General features: G+C 46.5%; 11 non-coding genes and 1 pseudogene across 11 annotated transcripts; all 12 read left to right on the forward strand.

The window, feature by feature from the left end:
- The first annotated feature begins 7,849 nt into the window (after positions 1 to 7,849).
- Positions 7,850 to 8,049, forward strand: LOC124463774. Its single transcript, XR_006955651.1, has one exon. It is a non-coding gene; the product is annotated as a U2 spliceosomal RNA (small nuclear RNA).
- Positions 8,050 to 8,595: 546 nt separating this feature from the next.
- Positions 8,596 to 8,786, forward strand: LOC124463762. Its single transcript, XR_006955639.1, has one exon. It is a non-coding gene; the product is annotated as a U2 spliceosomal RNA (small nuclear RNA).
- A 552-nt stretch (positions 8,787 to 9,338) lies between these two features.
- On the forward strand, positions 9,339 to 9,529 carry LOC124463773. The gene has a single exon (XR_006955650.1). It is a non-coding gene; the product is annotated as a U2 spliceosomal RNA (small nuclear RNA).
- Positions 9,530 to 10,048: 519 nt separating this feature from the next.
- LOC124463784 lies at positions 10,049 to 10,239 on the forward strand. Its single transcript, XR_006955652.1, has one exon. It is a non-coding gene; the product is annotated as a U2 spliceosomal RNA (small nuclear RNA).
- A 543-nt stretch (positions 10,240 to 10,782) lies between these two features.
- On the forward strand, positions 10,783 to 10,973 carry LOC124463788. The gene has a single exon (XR_006955653.1). It is a non-coding gene; the product is annotated as a U2 spliceosomal RNA (small nuclear RNA).
- Positions 10,974 to 11,525: 552 nt separating this feature from the next.
- LOC124463768 lies at positions 11,526 to 11,716 on the forward strand. Its single transcript, XR_006955645.1, has one exon. It is a non-coding gene; the product is annotated as a U2 spliceosomal RNA (small nuclear RNA).
- Positions 11,717 to 12,270: 554 nt separating this feature from the next.
- On the forward strand, positions 12,271 to 12,461 carry LOC124463789. The gene has a single exon (XR_006955654.1). It is a non-coding gene; the product is annotated as a U2 spliceosomal RNA (small nuclear RNA).
- A 518-nt stretch (positions 12,462 to 12,979) lies between these two features.
- On the forward strand, positions 12,980 to 13,170 carry LOC124463763. Its single transcript, XR_006955640.1, has one exon. It is a non-coding gene; the product is annotated as a U2 spliceosomal RNA (small nuclear RNA).
- Positions 13,171 to 13,705: 535 nt separating this feature from the next.
- LOC124463769 lies at positions 13,706 to 13,896 on the forward strand. The gene has a single exon (XR_006955646.1). It is a non-coding gene; the product is annotated as a U2 spliceosomal RNA (small nuclear RNA).
- A 549-nt stretch (positions 13,897 to 14,445) lies between these two features.
- Positions 14,446 to 14,636, forward strand: LOC124463764. Its single transcript, XR_006955641.1, has one exon. It is a non-coding gene; the product is annotated as a U2 spliceosomal RNA (small nuclear RNA).
- Positions 14,637 to 21,899: 7,263 nt separating this feature from the next.
- On the forward strand, positions 21,900 to 22,077 carry LOC124463775 (annotated as a pseudogene).
- Positions 22,078 to 22,604: 527 nt separating this feature from the next.
- LOC124463765 lies at positions 22,605 to 22,795 on the forward strand. The gene has a single exon (XR_006955642.1). It is a non-coding gene; the product is annotated as a U2 spliceosomal RNA (small nuclear RNA).
- Positions 22,796 to 23,761: the final 966 nt, after the last annotated feature.

The following is a 23,761-nucleotide window of genomic DNA, read 5'->3' on the forward strand; positions in this document are numbered from 1 at the left end:
AACACGTTAGAGCAGTGAAAACATCAAGAAAACCCTTTAGCCAGAAGTTACATGCCAAACATTGTAAATTTATGGAAAACGCTATTCAGGAGCTGAAAAGCACTTTAAGGCAATAAAAAAACCAAAGTCTCAAAAACCGGATCTAATGGCTAAACACCTTCACAAAACACATTTTCCATGTAGTTACACCCACATAAAAACGTTAAAGCTGTGAAAACATCAAGAAAACCTTTAAGCCAGAAGTTACATGCCATACATTGTAAATGCATGGAAAACGCTATTCAGGAGCTGAAAAGCACTTTAAGGCAATAAAAAAAACAAAGTCTCAGAAACGGGATCTGATGGCTAAACATCTTCACAAAACAGCTATTACATGTAGTTACACCCACATAAACACGTTAGAGCAGTGAAAACATCAAGAAAACCCTTTAGCCAGAAGTTACATGCCAAACATTGTAAATTTATGGAAAACGCTATTCAGGAGCTGAAAAGCAATTTAAGGCAATAAAAAAACCAAAGTCTCAAAAATGGGATCTGATGGCTAAACATCTTCACAAAACACCTTTTACATGTAGTTACACCCACATAAACACGTTAGAGCAGTGAAAACATCAAGAAAACCTTTCAGCCAGAAGTTACAGGCCATACATTGTAAATGCATGGAAAACGCTATTCAGGAGCTGAAAAGCACTTTAAGGTAATAAAAACACCAAAGTCTCAAAAACCAGATCTGATGGCTAAACATCTTCACAAAACACCTATTACATGTAGTTACACCCACATAAACACGTTAGAGCAGTGAAAACATCAAGAAAACCCTTCAGCCAGAAGTGACATGCCAAACATTGTAAATGCATGGAAAACGCTATTCAGGAGCTGAAAAGCACTTTCAGGCAATAAAAAAAACAAATTCTCAAAAACGGGATCTGATGGCTAAACATCTTTACAAAACACCTTTTCCATGTAGTTACACCCACATAAACACGTTAGAGCAGTGAAAACATCAAGAAAACCCTTCAGCCAGAAGTGACATGCCAAACATTGTAAATGCATGGAAAACGCTATTCAGGAGCTGAAAAGCACTTTAAGGCAATAAAAAAAACAAAGTCTCAAAAATCGGATCTGATGGCTAAACATCTTCACAAAACACATTTTCCATGTAGTTACACCCACATAAACACGTTAGAGCAGTGAAAACATCAAGAAAACCCTTCAGCCAGAAGTTACAGGCCATACATTGTAAATGCATGGAAAACGCTATTCAGGAGCTGAAAAGCACTTTAAGGTAATAAAAACACCAAAGTCTCAAAAACCGGATCTGATGGCTAAACATCTTCACAAAACACCTATTACATGTAGTTACACCCACATAAACACGTTAGAGCAGTGAAAACATCAAGAAAACCCTTCAGCCAGAAGTGACATGCCAAACATTGTAAATGCATGGAAAACGCTATTCAGGAGCTGAAAAGCACTTTAAGGCAATAAAAAAAACAAATTCTCAAAAACGGGATCTGATGGCTAAACATCTTTACAAAACACCTTTTCCATGTAGTTACACCCACATAAACACGTTAGAGCAGTGAAAACATCAAGAAAACCCTTTAGCCAGAAGTTACATGCCAAACATTGTAAATTTATGGAAAAAGGTTATTCAGGAGCTGCAAAGCAATTTAAGGCAATAAAAAAACCAAAGTCTCAAAAATGGGATCGGATGGCTAAACATCTTCACAAAACAGCTATTACATGTAGTTACACCCACATAAACACGTTAGAGCACTGAAAACATCAAGAAAACCCTTCAGCCAGAAGTGACATGCCAAACATTGTAAATGCATGGAAAACGCTATTCAGGAGCTGAAAAGCACTTTAAGGCAATAAAAAAAACAAAGTCTCAAAAATCGGATCTGATGGCTAAACATCTTCAGAAAACACATTTTCCATGTAGTTACACCCACATAAACACGTTAGAGCAGTGAAAACATCAAGAAAACCCTTCAACCAGAAGTTACAGGCCATACATTGTAAATGCATGGAAAACGCTATTCAGGAGCTGAAAAGCACTTTAAGGTAATAAAAACACCAAAGTCTCAAAAACCGGATCTGATGGCTAAACATCTTCACAAAACACCTATTACATGTAGTTACACCTACATAAACACGTTAGAGCAGTGAAAACATCAAGAAAACCCTTCAGCCAGAAGTGACATGCCAAACATTGTAAATGCATGGAAAACGCTATTCAGGAGCTGAAAAGCACTTTAAGGCAATAAAAAAAACAAATTCTCAAAAACGGGATCTGATGGCTAAACATCTTTACAAAACACCTTTTCCATGTAGTTACACCCACATAAACACGTTAGAGCAGTGAAAACATCAAGAAAACCCTTTAGCCAGAAGTTACATGCCAAACATTGTAAATTTATGGAAAACGCTATTCAGGAGCTGAAAAGCAATTTAAGGCAATAAAAAAACCAAAGTCTCAAAAACCGGATCTGATGGCTAAACATCTTCACAAAACACCTTTTACATGTAGTTACACCCACAAACACGTTAGAGCAGTGAAAACATCAAGAAAACCTTTCAGCCAGAAGTTACATGCCATACATTGTAAATGCATGGAAAACGCTATTCAGGAGCTGAAAAGCACTTTAAGGCAATGAAAAAAACAAAGTCTCAGAAACGGGATCTGATGGCTAAACATCTTCACAAAACACATTTTCCATGTAGTTACACCCACATAAACACGTTAAAGCAGTGAAAACATCAAGAAAACCTTTCAGCCAGAAGTTACATGCCATAAATTGTAAATGCATGGAAAACGCTATTCAGGAGCTGAAAAGCACTTTAAGGCAATAAAAAAACCAAAGTCTCAAAAACCGGATCTGATGGCTAAACATCTTCACAAAACACCTTTTCCATGTAGTTACACTGACTTAAAAAACACGTTAAAGCAGTGAAAACATCAAGAAAACCCATCAGCCAGAAGTTATATGCCATACATTGTAAATGCATGGAAAACGCTATTCAGGAGCTGAAAAGCACTTTAAGGCAATAAAAAAAACAAAGTCTCAGAAACGGGATCTGATGGCTAAACATCTTCACAAAACAGCTATTACATGTAGTTACACCCACATGAACACGTTAGAGCAGTGAAAACATCAAGAAAACCCTTTAGCCAGAAGTTACATGCCAAACATTGTAAATTTATGGAAAACGCTATTCAGGAGCTGAAAAGCACTTTAAGGCAATAAAAAAACCAAAGTCTCAAAAACCGGATCTAATGGCTAAACACCTTCACAAAACACATTTTCCATGTAGTTACACCCACATAAAAACGTTAAAGCTGTGAAAACATCAAGAAAACCTTTAAGCCAGAAGTTACATGCCATACATTGTAAATGCATGGAAAACGCTATTCAGGAGCTGAAAAGCACTTTAAGGCAATAAAAAAAACAAAGTCTCAGAAACGGGATCTGATGGCTAAACATCTTCACAAAACAGCTATTACATGTAGTTACACCCACATAAACACGTTAGAGCAGTGAAAACATCAAGAAAACCCTTTAGCCAGAAGTTACATGCCAAACATTGTAAATTTATGGAAAACGCTATTCAGGAGCTGAAAAGCAATTTAAGGCAATAAAAAAACCAAAGTCTCAAAAATGGGATCTGATGGCTAAACATCTTCACAAAACACCTTTTACATGTAGTTACACCCACATAAACACGTTAGAGCAGTGAAAACATCAAGAAAACCTTTCAGCCAGAAGTTACAGGCCATACATTGTAAATGCATGGAAAACGCTATTCAGGAGCTGAAAAGCACTTTAAGGTAATAAAAACACCAAAGTCTCAAAAACCAGATCTGATGGCTAAACATCTTCACAAAACACCTATTACATGTAGTTACACCCACATAAACACGTTAGAGCAGTGAAAACATCAAGAAAACCCTTCAGCCAGAAGTGACATGCCAAACATTGTAAATGCATGGAAAACGCTATTCAGGAGCTGAAAAGCACTTTCAGGCAATAAAAAAAACAAATTCTCAAAAACGGGATCTGATGGCTAAACATCTTTACAAAACACCTTTTCCATGTAGTTACACCCACATAAACACGTTAGAGCAGTGAAAACATCAAGAAAACCCTTCAGCCAGAAGTGACATGCCAAACATTGTAAATGCATGGAAAACGCTATTCAGGAGCTGAAAAGCACTTTAAGGCAATAAAAAAAACAAAGTCTCAAAAATCGGATCTGATGGCTAAACATCTTCACAAAACACATTTTCCATGTAGTTACACCCACATAAACACGTTAGAGCAGTGAAAACATCAAGAAAACCCTTCAGCCAGAAGTTACAGGCCATACATTGTAAATGCATGGAAAACGCTATTCAGGAGCTGAAAAGCACTTTAAGGTAATAAAAACACCAAAGTCTCAAAAACCGGATCTGATGGCTAAACATCTTCACAAAACACCTATTACATGTAGTTACACCCACATAAACACGTTAGAGCAGTGAAAACATCAAGAAAACCCTTCAGCCAGAAGTGACATGCCAAACATTGTAAATGCATGGAAAACGCTATTCAGGAGCTGAAAAGCACTTTAAGGCAATAAAAAAAACAAATTCTCAAAAACGGGATCTGATGGCTAAACATCTTTACAAAACACCTTTTCCATGTAGTTACACCCACATAAACACGTTAGAGCAGTGAAAACATCAAGAAAACCCTTTAGCCAGAAGTTACATGCCAAACATTGTAAATTTATGGAAAACGCTATTCAGGAGCTGAAAAGCAATTTAAGGCAATAAAAAAACCAAAGTCTCAAAAACCGGATCTGATGGCTAAACATCTTCACAAAACACCTTTTACATGTAGTTACACCCACAAACACGTTAGAGCAGTGAAAACATCAAGAAAACCCTTCAGCCAGTAGTTACAGGCCATACATTGTAAATGCATGGAAAACGCTATTCAGGAGCTGAAAAGCACTTTAAAGCAATAAAAAAAACAAAGTCTCAAAAACGGGATCTGATGGCTAAACATCTTCACAAAACACATTTTCCATGTAGTTACACCCACATAAACACGTTAAAGCAGTGAAAACATCAAGAAAACCTTTCAGCCAGAAGTTACATGCCATACATTGTAAATGCATGGAAAACGCTATTCAGGAGCTGAAAAGCACTTTAAGGTAATAAAAACACGAAAGTCTCAAAAACCGGATCTGATGGCTAAACATCTTCACAAAACACATTTTCCATGTAGTTACACCCACATAAACACGTTAAAGCAGTGAAAACATCAAGAAAACCTTTCAGCCAAAAGTTACATGCCATACATTGTAAATGCATGGAAAACGCTATTCAGGAGCTGAAAAGCACTTTAAGGCAATAAAAAAACCAAAGTCTCAAAAACCGGATCTGATGGCTAAACATCTTCACAAAACACCTTTTCCATGTAGTTACACTGACTTAAAAAACACGTTAAAGCAGTGAAAACATCAAGAAAACCCTTCAGCCAGAAGTTATATGCCATACATTGTAAATGCATGGAAAACGCTATTCAGGAGCTGAAAAGCACTTTAAGGCAATAAAAAAAACAAAGTCTCAGAAACGGGATCTGATGGCTAAACATCTTCACAAAACAGCTATTACATGTAGTTACACCCACATGAACACGTTAGAGCAGTGAAAACATCAAGAAAACCCTTTAGCCAGAAGTTACATGCCAAACATTGTAAATTTATGGAAAACGCTATTCAGGAGCTGAAAAGCACTTTAAGGCAATAAAAAAACCAAAGTCTCAAAAACCGGATCTGATGGCTAAACACCTTCACAAAACACATTTTCCATGAAGTTACACCCACATAAAAACGTTAAAGCTGTGAAAACATCAAGAAAACCTTTCAGCCAGAAGTTACATGCCATACATTGTAAATGCATGGAAAACGCTATTCAGGAGCTGAAAAGCACTTTAAGGCAATAAAAAAACCAAAGTCTCAAAAACCGGATCTGATGGCTAAACACCTTCACAAAACACATTTTCCATGTAGTTACACCCACATAAAAACGTTAAAGCTGTGAAAACATCAAGAAAACCTTTCAGCCAGAAGTTACATGCCATACATTGTAAATGCATGGAAAACGCTATTCAGGAGCTGAAAAGCACTTTAAGGCAATAAAAAAAACAAAGTCTCAGAAACGGGATCTGATGGCTAAACATCTTCACAAAACAGCTATTACATGTAGTTACACCCACATGAACACGTTAGAGCAGTGAAAACATCAAGAAAACCCTTTAGCCAGAAGTTACATGCCAAACATTGTAAATTTATGGAAAACGCTTTTCAGGAGCTGAAAAGCACTTTAAGGCAATAAAAAAACCAAAGTCTCAAAAACCGGATCTGATGGCTAAACACCTTCACAAAACACATTTTCCATGTAGTTACACCCACATAAAAACGTTAAAGCTGTGAAAACATCAAGAAAACCTTTCAGCCAGAAGTTACATGCCATACATTGTAAATGCATGGAAAACGCTATTCAGGAGCTGAAAAGCACTTTAAGGCAATAAAAAAAACAAAGTCTCAGAAACGGGATCTGATGGCTAAACATCTTCACAAAACAGCTATTACATGTAGTTACACCCACATGAACACGTTAGAGCAGTGAAAACATCAAGAAAACCCTTTAGCCAGAAGTTACATGCCAAACATTGTAAATTTATGGAAAACGCTATTCAGGAGCTGAAAAGCACTTTAAGGCAATAAAAAAACCAAAGTCTCAAAAACCGGATCTGATGGCTAAACACCTTCACAAAACACATTTTCCATGTAGTTACACCCACATAAAAACGTTAAAGCTGTGAAAACATCAAGAAAACCTTTCAGCCAGAAGTTACATGCCATACATTGTAAATGCATGGAAAACGCTATTCAGGAGCTGAAAAGCACTTTAAGGCAATAAAAAAAACAAAGTCTCAGAAACGGGATCTGATGGCTAAACATCTTCACAAAACAGCTATTACATGTAGTTACACCCACATAAACACGTTAGAGCAGTGAAAACATCAAGAAAACCCTTTAGCCAGAAGTTACATGCCGTGTAGAGAGGTGACCGAGCGGCCCGGCTGGCGCACGGAGGGCCCGGGCGCGCGGGGCGTCCAATAGTGCGGTCATCGCTTCTCGGCCTTTTGGCTCAGATCTAGTGAGTACCTGTCCTTGATTGGACAGGTATTGACCCACCCCTGTCGATACCGGATCGCCTGATAGGGATCCGGTGACGGGGGCGGGTCGGAGCGATCGCCTGCCTGGGGGCTTCGGCTCCAACGCCAGGCGGGGACTTGTCCCCATTTTCAGAGCGTTGGGAGCTTCGGCTCCCAACGTTGCTGGCAACCCAGAGACGGGCCAGGCCGTCGGAGGGCTAGACGGTCGGACGGACAGAGTGCCGGACGACCCGAGGAATTGGGATCCTCTCGGGGATCGAAAACCCTCGCCAAAGGGCATCCTGGGAGCAGTGGCGAAGGGATGGTGCCTTCCCAGGAGCCGGGCATCCTGGGAGTAGTGGCGAAGGGATGGTGCCTTCCCAGGGGCCGTCGCGACGCAAGTCGCTTGACTCCACCGGCGAGGGCGACTAGGAGGAGAGCGCGACGGGGACGGCGAAAGCCCTGCACCCCCGCCACACTTGGACTCCCGCTTGTAACCCCCCTAGGGGGGTAATTGAAATGTATTTTGTCCTGTACCCCCTTGTGGGGATCCTGTAATGTCGCAACTTGTCTTGTTGGATGTGTCTTTTTAAGAAATGTCTTTTAAGAAATGTTTTAGAATTGATTAATGCTTCTTTTTTCTTTTTTTTTGAGGAAAAAAAAAAAAAAAAAAAAAAAATCTGTTCTTATCAGTTTAATATCTGATACGTCCTCCATGCGAGGACAACATATTAAACGGATTTTTGCAACAGGGAGTCGGAACAGGGGCTCGCTCCGTCCGCTCCGCGCATCGCCCCGGTATTGCAGCGCCTCCGGGAAGGGTGCACTCTTTCTAAGCGTGTCAAAGGGAAAAACGAGGGAGGGAGGGAGGGAGGGAGGGAGGGGCGTTTGGGTTAGGGCTTGAAAGGGTTAGAAAGGGTTAGGTTAGAAAGGGTTAGGTTAGAAAGGGTTAGGTTAGAAAGGGTTAGGTTAGAAAGGGTTAGGTTAGAAAGGGTTAGGTTAGGTTAGAAAGGGTTAGGTTAGAAAGGGTTAGGTTAGAAAGGGTTAGGTTAGAAAGGGTTAGGTTAGAAAGGGTTAGGTTAGGGTTAGAAAGGGTTAGGTTAGGGTTAGAAAGGGTTAGGGTAAAAAAGGTTAGGGTAAAAAAGAAAAAAAAAAAAAAGGGTTTTGGCGCGCGGAGGCCTGTCGGCCGGTGGCGTTTTCCCGCCCTTTTAGATAAAAAAAAAAAAAAAAAAAACGGAGGTGAGGTGAGTGACTTCAAAGGGGAGTGAGTGAGTGAGTGAGTGAGTGAGTGAGTGAGTGAGTGAGTGCAGAGAGGTGACCGAGCGGCCCGGCTGGCGCACGGAGGGCCCGGGCGCGCGGGGCGTCCAATAGTGCGGTCATCGCTTCTCGGCCTTTTGGCTCTGATCAAGTGTAGTATCTGTTCTTATCAGTTTAATATCTGATACGTCCTCCATGCGAGGACAACATATTAAACGGATTTTTGCAACAGGGAGTCGGAACAGGGGCTCGCTCCGTCCGCTCCGCGCATCGCCCCGGTATTGCAGCGCCTCCGGGAAGGGTGCACTCTTTCTAAGCGTGTCAAAGGGGAAAACGAGGGACGGAGGGAGGGAGGGAGGGAGGGAGGGAGGGGCGTTTGGGTTAGGGCTTGAAAGGGTTAGAAAGGGTTAGGTTAGAAAGGGTTAGGTTAGAAAGGGTTAGGTTAGAAAGGGTTAGGTTAGAAAGGGTTAGGTTAGGTTAGAAAGGGTTAGGTTAGGTTAGAAAGGGTTAGGTTAGAAAGGGTTAGGGTTAGAAAGGGTTAGGTTAGAAAGGGTTAGGTTAGAAAGGGTTAGGTTAGGGTTAGAAAGGGTTAGGGTAAAAAAGGTTAGGGTAAAAAAGAAAAAAAAAAAAAAGGGTTTTGGCGCGCGGAGGCCTGTCGGCCGGTGGCGTTTTCCCCGCCCTTTTAGATAAAAAAAAAAAAAAAAAAAAAAAACGGAGGTGAGGTGAGTGACTTCAAAGGGGAGTGAGTGAGTGAGTGAGTGAGTGAGTGAGTGAGTGAGTGAGTGAGTGAGTGCAGAGAGGTGACCGAGCGGCCCGGCTGGCGCACGGAGGGCCCGGGCGCGCGGGGCGTCCAATAGTGCGGTCATCGCTTCTCGGCCTTTTGGCTCTGATCAAGTGTAGTATCTGTTCTTATCAGTTTAATATCTGATACGTCCTCCATGCGAGGACAACATATTAAACGGATTTTTGCAACAGGGAGTCGGAACAGGGGCTCGCTCCGTCCGCTCCGCGCATCGCCCCGGTATTGCAGCGCCTCCGGGAAGGGTGCACTCTTTCTAAGCGTGTCAAAGGGAAAAACGAGGGAGGGAGGGAGGGAGGGAGGGAGGGGCGTTTGGGTTAGGGCTTGAAAGGGTTAGAAAGGGTTAGGTTAGAAAGGGTTAGGTTAGAAAGGGTTAGGTTAGAAAGGGTTAGGTTAGGTTAGAAAGGGTTAGGTTAGGTTAGAAAGGGTTAGGTTAGAAAGGGTTAGGGTTAGAAAGGGTTAGGTTAGAAAGGGTTAGGTTAGAAAGGGTTAGGTTAGGGTTAGAAAGGGTTAGGGTAAAAAAGGTTAGGGTAAAAAAGAAAAAAAAAAAAAAGGGTTTTGGCGCGCGGAGGCCTGTCGGCCGGTGGCGTTTTCCCGCCCTTTTAGATAAAAAAAAAAAAAAAAAAAAAAACGGAGGTGAGGTGAGTGACTTCAAAGGGGAGTGAGTGAGTGAGTGAGTGAGTGAGTGAGTGAGTGAGTGAGTGCAGAGAGGTGACCGAGCGGCCCGGCTGGCGCACGGAGGGCCCGGGCGCGCGGGGCGTCCAATAGTGCGGTCATCGCTTCTCGGCCTTTTGGCTCTGATCAAGTGTAGTATCTGTTCTTATCAGTTTAATATCTGATACGTCCTCCATGCGAGGACAACATATTAAACGGATTTTTGCAACAGGGAGTCGGAACAGGGGCTCGCTCCGTCCGCTCCGCGCATCGCCCCGGTATTGCAGCGCCTCCGGGAAGGGTGCACTCTTTCTAAGCGTGTCAAAGGGAAAAACGAGGGAGGGAGGGAGGGAGGGAGGGAGGGGCGTTTGGGTTAGGGCTTGAAAGGGTTAGAAAGGGTTAGGTTAGAAAGGGTTAGGTTAGAAAGGGTTAGGTTAGAAAGGGTTAGGTTAGAAAGGGTTAGGTTAGGTTAGAAAGGGTTAGGTTAGGTTAGAAAGGGTTAGGTTAGAAAGGGTTAGGGTTAGAAAGGGTTAGGTTAGAAAGGGTTAGGTTAGAAAGGGTTAGGTTAGGGTTAGAAAGGGTTAGGGTAAAAAAGGTTAGGGTAAAAAAGAAAAAAAAAAAAAAGGGTTTTGGCGCGCGGAGGCCTGTCGGCCGGTGGCGTTTTCCCGCCCTTTTAGATAAAAAAAAAAAAAAAAAAAACGGAGGTGAGGTGAGTGACTTCAAAGGGGAGTGAGTGAGTGAGTGAGTGAGTGAGTGAGTGAGTGAGTGAGTGAGTGAGTGAGTGCAGAGAGGTGACCGAGCGGCCCGGCTGGCGCACGGAGGGCCCGGGCGCGCGGGGCGTCCAATAGTGCGGTCATCGCTTCTCGGCCTTTTGGCTCTGATCAAGTGTAGTATCTGTTCTTATCAGTTTAATATCTGATACGTCCTCCATGCGAGGACAACATATTAAACGGATTTTTGCAACAGGGAGTCGGAACAGGGGCTCGCTCCGTCCGCTCCGCGCATCGCCCCGGTATTGCAGCGCCTCCGGGAAGGGTGCACTCTTTCTAAGCGTGTCAAAGGGAAAAACGAGGGAGGGAGGGAGGGAGGGAGGGAGGGGCGTTTGGGTTAGGGCTTGAAAGGGTTAGAAAGGGTTAGGTTAGAAAGGGTTAGGTTAGAAAGGGTTAGGTTAGAAAGGGTTAGGTTAGAAAGGGTTAGGTTAGGTTAGAAAGGGTTAGGTTAGGTTAGAAAGGGTTAGGTTAGAAAGGGTTAGGTTAGAAAGGGTTAGGTTAGAAAGGGTTAGGTTAGGGTTAGAAAGGGTTAGGTTAGGGTTAGAAAGGGTTAGGGTAAAAAAGGTTAGGGTAAAAAAGAAAAAAAAAAAAAAGGGTTTTGGCGCGCGGAGGCCTGTCGGCCGGTGGCGTTTTCCCGCCCTTTTAGATAAAAAAAAAAAAAAAAAAAAAAAAAAAAAAAAAAAAAAAAAAAACGGAGGTGAGGTGAGTGACTTCAAAGGGGAGTGAGTGAGTGAGTGAGTGAGTGAGTGAGTGAGTGCAGAGAGGTGACCGAGCGGCCCGGCTGGCGCACGGAGGGCCCGGGCGCGCGGGGCGTCCAATAGTGCGGTCATCGCTTCTCGGCCTTTTGGCTCTGATCAAGTGTAGTATCTGTTCTTATCAGTTTAATATCTGATACGTCCTCCATGCGAGGACAACATATTAAACGGATTTTTGCAACAGGGAGTCGGAACAGGGGCTCGCTCCGTCCGCTCTGCGCATCGCCCCGGTATTGCAGCGCCTCCGGGAAGGGTGCACTCTTTCTAAGCGTGTCAAAGGGAAAAACGAGGGAGGGAGGGAGGGAGGGAGGGAGGGGCGTTTGGGTTAGGGCTTGAAAGGGTTAGAAAGGGTTAGGTTAGAAAGGGTTAGGTTAGAAAGGGTTAGGTTAGAAAGGGTTAGGTTAGAAAGGGTTAGGTTAGAAAGGGTTAGGTTAGGTTAGAAAGGGTTAGGTTAGGTTAGAAAGGGTTAGGTTAGAAAGGGTTAGGGTTAGAAAGGGTTAGGTTAGAAAGGGTTAGGTTAGAAAGGGTTAGGTTAGGGTTAGAAAGGGTTAGGGTAAAAAAGGTTAGGGTAAAAAAGAAAAAAAAAAAAAAGGGTTTTGGCGCGCGGAGGCCTGTCGGCCGGTGGCGTTTTCCCGCCCTTTTAGATAAAAAAAAAAAAAAAAAAAACGGAGGTGAGGTGAGTGACTTCAAAGGGGAGTGAGTGAGTGAGTGAGTGAGTGAGTGAGTGAGTGAGTGAGTGAGTGAGTGCAGAGAGGTGACCGAGCGGCCCGGCTGGCGCACGGAGGGCCCGGGCGCGCGGGGCGTCCAATAGTGCGGTCATCGCTTCTCGGCCTTTTGGCTCTGATCAAGTGTAGTATCTGTTCTTATCAGTTTAATATCTGATACGTCCTCCATGCGAGGACAACATATTAAACGGATTTTTGCAACAGGGAGTCGGAACAGGGGCTCGCTCCGTCCGCTCCGCGCATCGCCCCGGTATTGCAGCGCCTCCGGGAAGGGTGCACTCTTTCTAAGCGTGTCAAAGGGAAAAACGAGGGAGGGAGGGAGGGAGGGAGGGAGGGGCGTTTGGGTTAGGGCTTGAAAGGGTTAGAAAGGGTTAGGTTAGAAAGGGTTAGGTTAGAAAGGGTTAGGTTAGAAAGGGTTAGGTTAGGTTAGAAAGGGTTAGGTTAGGTTAGAAAGGGTTAGGTTAGAAAGGGTTAGGGTTAGAAAGGGTTAGGTTAGAAAGGGTTAGGTTAGAAAGGGTTAGGTTAGGGTTAGAAAGGGTTAGGGTAAAAAAGGTTAGGGTAAAAAAGAAAAAAAAAAAAAAGGGTTTTGGCGCGCGGAGGCCTGTCGGCCGGTGGCGTTTTCCCGCCCTTTTAGATAAAAAAAAAAAAAAAAAAAAAACGGAGGTGAGGTGAGTGACTTCAAAGGGGAGTGAGTGAGTGAGTGAGTGAGTGAGTGAGTGAGTGAGTGAGTGCAGAGAGGTGACCGAGCGGCCCGGCTGGCGCACGGAGGGCCCGGGCGCGCGGGGCGTCCAATAGTGCGGTCATCGCTTCTCGGCCTTTTGGCTCTGATCAAGTGTAGTATCTGTTCTTATCAGTTTAATATCTGATACGTCCTCCATGCGAGGACAACATATTAAACGGATTTTTGCAACAGGGAGTCGGAACAGGGGCTCGCTCCGTCCGCTCCGCGCATCGCCCCGGTATTGCAGCGCCTCCGGGAAGGGTGCACTCTTTCTAAGCGTGTCAAAGGGAAAAACGAGGGAGGGAGGGAGGGAGGGAGGGAGGGGCGTTTGGGTTAGGGCTTGAAAGGGTTAGAAAGGGTTAGGTTAGAAAGGGTTAGGTTAGAAAGGGTTAGGTTAGAAAGGGTTAGGTTAGAAAGGGTTAGGTTAGGTTAGAAAGGGTTAGGTTAGGTTAGAAAGGGTTAGGTTAGAAAGGGTTAGGGTTAGAAAGGGTTAGGTTAGAAAGGGTTAGGTTAGAAAGGGTTAGGTTAGGGTTAGAAAGGGTTAGGGTAAAAAAGGTTAGGGTAAAAAAGAAAAAAAAAAAAAAGGGTTTTGGCGCGCGGAGGCCTGTCGGCCGGTGGCGTTTTCCCGCCCTTTTAGATAAAAAAAAAAAAAAAAAAAACGGAGGTGAGGTGAGTGACTTCAAAGGGGAGTGAGTGAGTGAGTGAGTGAGTGAGTGAGTGAGTGAGTGAGTGAGTGCAGAGAGGTGACCGAGCGGCCCGGCTGGCGCACGGAGGGCCCGGGCGCGCGGGGCGTCCAATAGTGCGGTCATCGCTTCTCGGCCTTTTGGCTCTGATCAAGTGTAGTATCTGTTCTTATCAGTTTAATATCTGATACGTCCTCCATGCGAGGACAACATATTAAACGGATTTTTGCAACAGGGAGTCGGAACAGGGGCTCGCTCCGTCCGCTCTGCGCATCGCCCCGGTATTGCAGCGCCTCCGGGAAGGGTGCACTCTTTCTAAGCGTGTCAAAGGGAAAAACGAGGGAGGGAGGGAGGGAGGGAGGGAGGGAGGGGCGTTTGGGTTAGGGCTTGAAAGGGTTAGAAAGGGTTAGGTTAGAAAGGGTTAGGTTAGAAAGGGTTAGGTTAGAAAGGGTTAGGTTAGAAAGGGTTAGGTTAGAAAGGGTTAGGTTAGGTTAGAAAGGGTTAGGTTAGGTTAGAAAGGGTTAGGTTAGAAAGGGTTAGGGTTAGAAAGGGTTAGGTTAGAAAGGGTTAGGTTAGAAAGGGTTAGGTTAGGGTTAGAAAGGGTTAGGGTAAAAAAGGTTAGGGTAAAAAAGAAAAAAAAAAAAAAGGGTTTTGGCGCGCGGAGGCCTGTCGGCCGGTGGCGTTTTCCCGCCCTTTTAGATAAAAAAAAAAAAAAAAAAAAAAACGGAGGTGAGGTGAGTGACTTCAAAGGGGAGTGAGTGAGTGAGTGAGTGAGTGAGTGAGTGAGTGAGTGCAGAGAGGTGACCGAGCGGCCCGGCTGGCGCACGGAGGGCCCGGGCGCGCGGGGCGTCCAATAGTGCGGTCATCGCTTCTCGGCCTTTTGGCTCTGATCAAGTGTAGTATCTGTTCTTATCAGTTTAATATCTGATACGTCCTCCATGCGAGGACAACATATTAAACGGATTTTTGCAACAGGGAGTCGGAACAGGGGCTCGCTCCGTCCGCTCCGCGCATCGCCCCGGTATTGCAGCGCCTCCGGGAAGGGTGCACTCTTTCTAAGCGTGTCAAAGGGAAAAACGAGGGAGGGAGGGAGGGAGGGAGGGAGGGAGGGAGGGAGGGGCGTTTGGGTTAGGGCTTGAAAGGGTTAGAAAGGGTTAGGTTAGAAAGGGTTAGGTTAGAAAGGGTTAGGTTAGAAAGGGTTAGGTTAGAAAGGGTTAGGTTAGGTTAGAAAGGGTTAGGTTAGGTTAGAAAGGGTTAGGTTAGAAAGGGTTAGGGTTAGAAAGGGTTAGGTTAGAAAGGGTTAGGTTAGAAAGGGTTAGGTTAGGGTTAGAAAGGGTTAGGGTAAAAAAGGTTAGGGTAAAAAAGAAAAAAAAAAAAAAGGGTTTTGGCGCGCGGAGGCCTGTCGGCCGGTGGCGTTTTCCCGCCCTTTTAGATAAAAAAAAAAAAAAAAAAAAAACGGAGGTGAGGTGAGTGACTTCAAAGGGGAGTGAGTGAGTGAGTGAGTGAGTGAGTGAGTGAGTGAGTGAGTGAGTGAGTGAGTGCAGAGAGGTGACCGAGCGGCCCGGCTGGCGCACGGAGGGCCCGGGCGCGCGGGGCGTCCAATAGTGCGGTCATCGCTTCTCGGCCTTTTGGCTCATACCAGTGATCCAATTGGCTCTGAGGAGTGATCGACCGGTCGGTGGGCGTTACCCCTTTCAGTTGGTGTCCTATCATTTGAGTGTGTTTTTGTCTTATTTGCATTTTCACTGACCCAGATTTCTGTCTCTGTTTTGTTCACAGGTCCACAGTCGGTTACCGGAGCCGGTGCTGGAGGAGGAGTCACTCACCGGAATTTTCCGTTCTTCCACTGGCCCAGCCCAGTGCTGGGCCAGGTGAGTGCCTCCAAGGCCAGTACTTTTCCGGTCCCTCTGTGGGCCTTGTCTTGTGCTTGTACTGTGTTTGTCCTGTGTTTTAGCCTGTTTTTTCTGTTTAGCTCCCCTTTTTTGTCTTGTAGCTTTGTTAGCTGCTTCCTTGTCTGTCCCCCCCCCCCCCCCTTTCCTGGGGGCCTATATAGTGTTTGTTTTAAGTGCTTGTTTGGTTGTTCAAAGTCTTGTGTTTTAGTAGTGTTTGGTGTAGCCTAGCCACCAATTGCTAGATTGGTGGCAGGTGTGTCTAGTTAAGTGTTGTCAGTATTTTTCCGTTGAGTGTAAGTCTCCACCTTGTGGCCGTTTTTTGTTAGTTTTTGTTTAGTTTTTGTTCAGTTAAGTGTTGTCTGTGTTTTTCTTGTCCCCCCCCTGTTTGGGCCTATAGAGTGTTGTCTTAAGTGTTATTTGTTCAAGTCCTTGGTGAGTTTTAGTGTTTTGTTTGTAGCCTAGCCACCAATCCCTGATTGGTGGCAGGTGTGTCTTGTCAAGTGTTGCCAGTGTTTTTCCGTTGAGTGTGTGTCTCCCTCTTGTGGCCGTTTTTTGTTAGTTTCTTTGTTAGTTTTTTGTTCAGTTAAGTGTTGTCTGTGTGTTTTCTTGTCCCCCCCCCTGTTTGGGCCTATAGAGTGTTGTCTTAAGTGTTTATTTGTTCAAGTCTTGTGTGAGTCTTAGTGTTGTTGGTTAGCCTAGCCACCAATCCCAGATTGGTGGCAGGTGAGCCCTGTCTAGTTGGTGTCAGTGTTTTTCCGGGTCTTGTCAGTGTGAGTGTTGTCTCCATCTTGTGGCTGTTTTTATTATCATTTTGTAATTGTTATTTTGTTTCATTTTGTCCTCAGTCCTTGTTAAGTGTTTTGGTTTAATTTTCCCCGGCCGGTCCCTTAATCCATTTACTTTGCAAATTTTATTTGGGTGTTTTGGTGGTAGTTTTTGTATTGTCCAGTTGCTGTGTGTAACCCCCCACTTTGTTTTGTAAGTCATCCCCCCCCCTGCCCCCCCCCCCCTCCCCCCCCCCCCCCCCCCCCCCTGACCAGTGTTTTTGTCTTCCCCTACCCTTCTGTGTTGGTGTGCCCCCCCCCTCCCCCCCGCCTTTGTTACCCTTGCTGTGTCACCCCCCCTCCCCCTAAGTGTATTGACCCTTGTTGAGTGTTGTTCGTGCCTCCAAAATGTCGGCCGCTCGTGCCGGCATGAGGAGGCACAACAGTGTCCGTTTTTTGTTCAAGGTGGTGGGAGGCACTAAAGTGGAGATGTCCAGGTTGGACTTCTCCAGGAAGTTGCTGCAGAAGCTGCTCAGGTTCACCCCGGCCGATCTGAACTGCATCGTGGCCTTGCCTGCTGGGCAGGGCTTCGATGTCAGTTTCAGTACGGCTGGGGGGTTGAAGGAATTCTGGACACGCTTCGAAGTAAGCAAAGATCAAGTGACCCAAACGTTTTGCGTGGAAAAACTGACTGACAACACCTTGAAAGTGGTGATTGTCAGGATGTTTAATGAGACTGTGAACCCCGAGGATATCTGTGTCTGGTTGAAAAGGTACTGTACAGTTAAAGGGGTTCCAGTTAGAGTGAAGGATCTGGATGGCATATGGAATGGAGCTTGGCGAGTGCCCATCCAGCAGGTTCCAGATCCGACAGGTTTTGAAGGACTGAGGCAGTTACCCTCAATCATCGTGTTGGGGGAGAACAGGGGCTTTGTGCACTACATGGGACAGCCAAAGTTATGCAGAAAGTGCATGAAGCATGGGCACCTCGCGGAGGCGTGCCAGGAGGTGGTGTGCGGCAAGTGTCGGGAGATTGGGCACGTCTTCGCGGAGTGCCCAAATGGGAGGGCTTGCAACTTGTGTGGCGAGCTCTCCCACCTGTTCAGAGACTGTCCTCAGTCCTTCGCCAACAAGGTCCGGGCGGGCAGGGCGCCCGTAGAACCTGAGGTGGCAAAGGAGAGACCCGAGGAAAAGAGGGCGGAGGGAGAGAAAGAAAAGGAGGCGGAGCAAGTGGAAGAGGTGGAGGAAGTGGTGGCGGACCCTGTTTTTATCCCTTTTAAACAGGTGGCCGCCGAGCACGGAGAGGAGAGAGAGATGGAAGGTGAAAAGAGTGGGGGAGAGGAGACTGGGAGCTCGGAGGAGACAGGAAGCTCCAGCTCCTCTCCCAGGACCAGTGACTCGGCGGCCAGCGAAGACTCTATGCAGTGTGGGCAGCTTTTACTAGGCAAAAGAGATAGAGATCTGTCCGCTGACATCGATCCAGCCAGTAAAAAGGGGAGGCCGGAAGTGAGCTCTGGAGAGTCAGATTCCTCTCCTAGGGTATTTCCTTCCAGCTCTCCTAATCAAGTGGCCTTTTTAACAGTGAACCTCACGGCATCCACCCCCAAGGAGAGCTTAGGCCTCCCCAAACGCCCCCCCAGAAAGAAGAAAGAGCTGAAGAGCGAAGAGGTAAGTATAGTTTTATGATTTTAGTACCTGTTTTATTGTCTTATTTCCTTAAGATCCCCCCCCTACGATTTTAGTCTTATGCACGTCCTTTTAACCCCTTTTACCCTTTTAATGGCGCTCACTTTTAGCACCATAAATGTAAGATGTATAACGACCACTTTTAGGGCGCAGTCCGTTTTAACATTTTTAAGTACTGTGAAAAGCGATGTGATTTTATTACAGGAATGTGGACTGCCTTTTAAAAACTCCTATTTTAAGTGGGAACAGATGTGGAGCCACGGGCCCTCCTACTGGAGCGGCTCCAATGAAAACAAAAATGACGGTGTGGCGGTTTTAATAAACAATCCACATGTCTTGGTGAAGGGGTGCACTGCTTTTAGAAATGGACGGGTGCTTTTACTAAATTTGACTTTTTTAGGGAAGGATTTTAAGGTAATCAATGTGTATGGTTTTAGCAGCAAAAACGAGAGGTGTGACCTTTTAGAAGACCTGCAGTCCCACCTGCTAGGGAGGGATCCCCTAGTGGTAGGAGGGGATTTTAACTGTGTTTTATCAAGGAGAGACAGGAAAGGAGCTGGGGAATTTTTTAAAGTAGACAAATCGTCGGTTTTATTACATGGACTTTGTAGGGATTTTAAACTAGTTGACTGTTTTAGATCCTTGCATCCCAGAGAGGAGGGCTTCACCTGGTCCAGTGGCGATGGTACCAGAGCCTCTCGCATTGACTACGTACTGACTCGGGACGCCCCCCCAACTGATGCTAGATTAACCCCGGTATTCTTTTCGGACCACTGTATGCTCACGTGCACCCTTTCACTAACCTCAGGTGTGACGGTAGGGAGGGGTCTGTGGAAACTGAACTGCTCCCTGTTGGAGGACGAGGGAATAACAAGGTTGTACAGGGAGCGGTTCAGGGACTGGCAGACCCTTCAGGACATGTTTGAAACACGAGCACAGTGGTGGGAGATGGTTAAACACAGGACACAGACTTTTTTTAAACAAAAAGGGAGGGAAAAAAGAAGGAAAGCAGAGAGACGCACGGTGGGACTGCAGAGAAGGCTAGAGAGGTATTTTAAACTTACACAGAAAGGGTTGGATTTTAATGACGAAATAAGAGAGGTGAAAAAAGAAATGGTTTTAATGGCGGAGGAGGTAAGTAAAGGAGTGATTTTAAGAAGTAAAGAGAGAGACCTGGAGGAAGGAGAGAAGTGTACCAGGTACTTTTTTAAGAAAATAATCAGCAGGAGCAACGTTTTAACAAGCATTAAAGATAAAGATGGGAGTTTAAAAACTGACACAAAACAGATTACAAAGGTGGTGGAGGATTTTTATGACGAGTTGTTTGGAGAAAAGGAAGTTTTTAATCACGTCATGGACGAGGTTTTAAGCTTCTTAGACAAAACAGTTGTGGATACCGTGCTTTTATCCCAGGACTTTACCCTTTTAGAAATAGACAAGAATATCACGTGTTTTAAAAAGGGGAAATCCCCAGGTGAGGATGGGCTCCCCCTGGAATTTTATCTAACTTTTTGGGATATTTTAAGACACGACCTGTTGACTGTTTTTAAGGACTTTGAACGACTCGACCAGCTACCTGACAGTTTTAGAATGGGCATTGTATCCCTTTTATTTAAGAAAAATGACAAAACGGACCTTAAGAACTGGCGACCTATCACTCTTTTAAATGTCGACTGTAAACTTTTTAGCAAGATTTTAACCTCTCGTATGTCTTGTGTTTTAGGGGACTTGATCCACCCGGATCAAGCCTGCGCCATCCCGGGAAGGAGGATCACGGACAGCCTGGTACTGATCAGAGACGCCATCTGTTTTGCGAGAGACAGAAACATTCGGCTAGTAGTCCTAAATTTAGATTTTGAGAAAGCCTTTGATCGGGTCTCGCACCAGTACCTTTTTAAGGTACTGCAAAAAGTGGGTTTTCCGGGGAGATTCCTAGCTTGGGTGGGACTGCTGTACGGGGACATTACCAGCAAAATCCTTGTTAACGGGTTCTTATCCAAAGCAGTGAAAGTGAACTGCGGCGTCCGTCAGGGGTGTCCCTTATCCCCCTTACTCTACGTCTGCTGTATAGAGCCGCTGGCGCAGATCTTGAGAAGGGACCAACTCATTTGTGGGTTGGGGATCCCGGGGACTGGGGGACTGACTGCCAAGTGCATTTTATACATGGACGACATTAATATTTTGTGCACTGACCTTTTATCCGTAGACAGGACCCTGGACCGGACAGACTGGTTTGGCCTCGCTTCGGGCGCCAAACTTAACAGGGACAAGACTGAGGGGAGACTTTTCGGACCGTGGGGGGGGACAGACATGACTAGGCTTCCCATGACGACGACCCAGACCGACCTCCGCATCCTAGGGGTACAGTTTGACCGGGAGGGGGGAGGGAGCGGAAACTGGGAGGGCGCACTGACAAAGACCCGACAGAGACTGACGTTCTGGGGACTCAGACGACTGACGATTGAAGGCAAGGTTTTAATCATCAAAGCAGTGATTTTACCCTTGTTTTTACTGATCTGTTCCACTTTCACCCCCCCAAGACCCTTTCTTTTATCCCTTGACAGGATGGTGTTTTACTTCATCTGGGGGTCCAAGTGGGAGCGCCTGAAACGGGAAGTGGTCAAAAAAGCCCCACGAAACGGAGGGAAGGGACTCCCGGATTTTAAAGTGTTTTTAGGTAGCCGGTACACCGCACTCCACCTGGCGCTGGCGACGACCCCATCCGGGAACCACAAGACCGCGGCCCTGGCCAGATTCTGGATGGGGTCCTACCTCAGGCACCTGCAGTGGATCCCGAAAGACCTGAGGACGCCGGTGTCCTTTAATCTCCCCCCGGCTTACCTTTTTATTAAGACTTTTTTAAAGACACACATTTTAGAGAAGGAACCACTCACCGTTTTAACCAAACACCGCTCTGTTCTCTCTCTTGTGCAGGAACGGGAGGAAGTGAGCCGAGTGCGCCGACTCGCCCTGGGTGAGTCGGCCACAGTCTGGCGGAACGTAAGCCACCCTGCTCTGCTGAACAAGCACCGAGACCTCTCCTGGATGGTGGCCCATGAGATCCTCCCGGTCAGAGCCGTCATGCACTCCCGGAGACTGGCGACAACATCCAGGTGCCCGCGGCCGACTTGTGGCGGAGAGGAGACCGTGAGGCACCTGCTCTGGGAGTGCAGTGCCGCCCGGGACCTGTGGATCCTAGCGGGGCCCCTGGTGAACCCGTGCCTGCCGGCAGGGGAGGTCCTAAACGCACAGCTGGTGCTCTACGGGGTGAGCCAGAGAACCATGACATCTGGACAATTCCGCCAACTCTGGCTCACCCTGACATGCTTCAAAGAAGCCCTTTGGACCTCCAGAAACCTGCTGGCGGGGAAGCGCGTGGAGATGTCCACCCAGGCAGCGGCGGAACTGGCTGCAGGGACCCTCGGGTGGTACATCCCACGCGCCATACGGAAGGGGCCCCCACCCACGTGAAGTGGTCCGGGCGGCAGCGGCCTGGCTGCGCCGGAATGGCTGCCTAGGTCGAGGATCTCCGCTGGGCCCCGGAGGGGGGGGACTCGGGGCTTGTTCAGCGGGGCAGGTAGAGGCGAGCCAGACAGACTCACCCCGGTCCTGCACAACTGAAGAACAGAACTTTTAAACGCACCCACATGCACACACTCACACAGACGCACATGTTCAAGCACACATAGTCAATATATACACACATCACATCTTAATGACACATTGTAATACATTGCTTTAAAAATGTCTTAATTTAAGTGTACATCCTTTTATGGCCTTTTAAACACTGCTGTACTTATATGACCCCCCTGATTTTAGCCGGCACTTTTTAAACTCGAACTCGATTCAGTGCTTTTAAAGTATTACACCAGTGTTTTTACGCCCCCTATGCCTTGTAAATTATGTACCTTTTAAAAACACAAGAAAAGACATGTAAAGAAAAGTAACTGTCATGAATTGTCAACGGTGAGAACCAATAAATTTTTCGAAAGAAAAAAAAATCTGTTCTTATCAGTTTAATATCTGATACGTCCTCCATGCGAGGACAACATATTAAACGGATTTTTGCAACAGGGAGTCGGAACAGGGGCTCGCTCCGTCCGCTCCGCGCATCGCCCCGGTATTGCAGCGCCTCCGGGAAGGGTGCACTCTTTCTAAGCGTGTCAAAGGGAAAAACGAGGGAGGGAGGGAGGGAGGGAGGGAGGGGCGTTTGGGTTAGGGCTTGAAAGGGTTAGAAAGGGTTAGGTTAGAAAGGGTTAGGTTAGAAAGGGTTAGGTTAGAAAGGGTTAGGTTAGGTTAGAAAGGGTTAGGTTAGGTTAGAAAGGGTTAGGTTAGAAAGGGTTAGGGTTAGAAAGGGTTAGGTTAGAAAGGGTTAGGTTAGAAAGGGTTAGGTTAGGGTTAGAAAGGGTTAGGGTAAAAAAGGTTAGGGTAAAAAAGAAAAAAAAAAAAAAGGGTTTTGGCGCGCGGAGGCCTGTCGGCCGGTGGCGTTTTCCCGCCCTTTTAGATAAAAAAAAAAAAAAAAAAAAAAACGGAGGTGAGGTGAGTGACTTCAAAGGGGAGTGAGTGAGTGAGTGAGTGAGTGAGTGAGTGAGTGAGTGAGTGAGTGAGTGCAGAGAGGTGACCGAGCGGCCCGGCTGGCGCACGGAGGGCCCGGGCGCGCGGGGCGTCCAATAGTGCGGTCATCGCTTCTCGGCCTTTTGGCTCTGATCAAGTGTAGTATCTGTTCTTATCAGTTTAATATCTGATACGTCCTCCATGCGAGGACAACATATTAAACGGATTTTTGCAACAGGGAGTCGGAACAGGGGCTCGCTCCGTCCGCTCCGCGCATCGCCCCGGTATTGCAGCGCCTCCGGGAAGGGTGCACTCTTTCTAAGCGTGTCAAAGGGAAAAACGAGGGAGGGAGGGAGGGAGGGAGGGAGGGAGGGGCGTTTGGGTTAGGGCTTGAAAGGGTTAGAAAGGGTTAGGTTAGAAAGGGTTAGGTTAGAAAGGGTTAGGTTAGAAAGGGTTAGGTTAGAAAGGGTTAGGTTAGGTTAGAAAGGGTTAGGTTAGGTTAGAAAGGGTTAGGTTAGAAAGGGTTAGGGTTAGAAAGGGTTAGGTTAGAAAGGGTTAGGTTAGAAAGGGTTAGGTTAGGGTTAGAAAGGGTTAGGGTAAAAAAGGTTAGGGTAAAAAAGAAAAAAAAAAAAAAGGGTTTTGGCGCGCGGAGGCCTGTCGGCCGGTGGCGTTTTCCCGCCCTTTTAGATAAAAAAAAAAAAAAAAAAAACGGAGGTGAGGTGAGTGACTTCAAAGGGGAGTGAGTGAGTGAGTGAGTGAGTGAGTGAGTGAGTGAGTGCAGAGAGGTGACCGAGCGGCCCGGCTGGCGCACGGAGGGCCCGGGCGCGCGGGGCGTCCAATAGTGCGGTCATCGCTTCTCGGCCTTTTGGCTCAGATCTTGTGAGTGTCTGTCCTTAATTGGACAGACATTGGCCCTCCCCCGTCGATACCGGATCGCCGGTACTGGGATCCGGTGACGGGGGCGGGTCGGAGCGGTCGCCTGCCTGGGGGCTTCGGCCCCGACGCCAGGCGGGGACTTGTCCCCACCCTTCTGAGCGTTGGGCGTCTTGGCGCCCAGCGTTGCTGGTAACCCAGAGGTGGGCCAGGCCACCAAGGGGATTGACAGTTGGACGGACTGATGGCCGGAAGACTGAGGAACAGGAAATCCTCGCCGAAGGGCAGCCTGGGAGCAGTGGCAAAGGGATGGAGCCTTCCCAGGGGCCGTCGCGACCGAGGGCCGAGGGCCAGTCGCTCGACTAGCAGCCTGGGAGCAGTGGCAAAGGGATGGAGCCTTCCCAGGGGCCG

The sequence above is a fragment of the Hypomesus transpacificus genome, unplaced genomic scaffold, assembly GCF_021917145.1.
Source record: "Hypomesus transpacificus isolate Combined female unplaced genomic scaffold, fHypTra1 scaffold_303, whole genome shotgun sequence".
In the NCBI taxonomy this organism is placed as follows: domain Eukaryota; kingdom Metazoa; phylum Chordata; class Actinopteri; order Osmeriformes; family Osmeridae; genus Hypomesus; species Hypomesus transpacificus.